Source organism: Hoplias malabaricus, chromosome 8 (genome assembly GCF_029633855.1).
Source record: "Hoplias malabaricus isolate fHopMal1 chromosome 8, fHopMal1.hap1, whole genome shotgun sequence".
Classification (NCBI taxonomy): domain Eukaryota; kingdom Metazoa; phylum Chordata; class Actinopteri; order Characiformes; family Erythrinidae; genus Hoplias; species Hoplias malabaricus.
In genome coordinates this window covers 19653964-19655455 of record NC_089807.1, presented here as the reverse complement: position 1 = coordinate 19655455, position 1492 = coordinate 19653964, and positions in this window count along the sequence as shown.

Genomic DNA, 1492 nt, shown 5'->3' with positions numbered 1-1492 from the left:
GCTCCTCCTCTCTCAGCGCTGCTTCTCCGGACACCGCGGAAAACCCTCACCGCCGAAGGGAGACTCAGCCCCGGCGACAGATACAACACCCCGCCCCCTCAAGCCGGCAACAGGACCATCGGGCCGCGTCCCAAACCTTATAGCACCACACTACACTCACACACTACGCTAATGAATACGTTGCCGAACACAATAATATTGCAGGCTGAATATGGCAATGAAAACGGCGAGGCACTATTTTAGAGTTTAAGCGACATATACATTACACAATATATTGATAGTCTTGACTCTCTATTTATATAGGCCCAGTACTGTATTATAGACCAAGTATATGGTAGACCTTGATCTGGCTAAAACATACTATACTTTGTATGCCTATACTGCTAACGATGTGGCTCAGTATTTTTTATATAATGGGCTACTATTTTAATGAGGGGTTTGGCTCTGTCTTAAATCACAGAGTACTGGTGTACTCAGAGTACTTTTTTTAAAATTCTTTACCCCTTTTCCTACTACGTACCTGGTAATTGGCTTCTGGGATCATTTTTTTCTAAATTAAAATGATGTAAAGCATAAAACGGTTGTGTAACAGGTAGTGTTGTTTTACTCCATCCACTATGGGACACAAACAGTTGTCGTTTAGCACCCATTTTGGTACTTCACCATTTTAGTACCACGTTTCTTTTTTTCACACCTATTTTCACACTCAACTTGTTTTTCAAGCATTTTGGGACACACCCCTGTTTTCATGCCCATTTTTGGACTTTTTTTTTTTACACATTTTATCTGGTTTTGGACATTGGATTTAATAATTTCTCCATTCTGAACAATTAGGTAAACTCATCCACATGACCTATAACTAAATTCAGTTGTAAAATCCCTTTCTGAAGACTTTTTGAGTTGAAGCACCACTGTGATGAGTTGATTGACAGTTGAGTAAAGACTATGGAAATGAAAATGCAAACTTGAACATATATTTCGTTTCGATTTTATACAGGCTATGCGCAGCAGTGAGCACATGAATATGTTAATCCAGTATGGGAAAAGCTTTTTAAGTAAAACAAATATATTTAAATAGATACGTATATAAAGTAGACTAATGATGTGGTTAATGAATTTTAATTATAATTTTGTGAATACACTTTAATTTTAAATCTGCTTCCATCTGGAAAACTTCTGCAAGAAAATATTTTTTCACAGAAAATGATGCCCAAATATACATGTTGAACCGTTATTGGTTGACGGCTTTATGGTTCATCTTGTGTAATTCACAGTGTCGACCACGTAATGGCAGTAAATGCACAAGTTCTCTCGTCTTTCTCCCGGTTTATATATTCAAAGCAATTTCCACTGCCAAAAGGGCTCATTTAGTTTAAAGCCGCACTATGTAAGTTTGGCAGAAATGGGGATAGATATATCGTGAACATAAATGAAACAGAGAGAATGAAGATTATCTTTATATGACTAAAGAATTTTAATAACGGTGTTAATA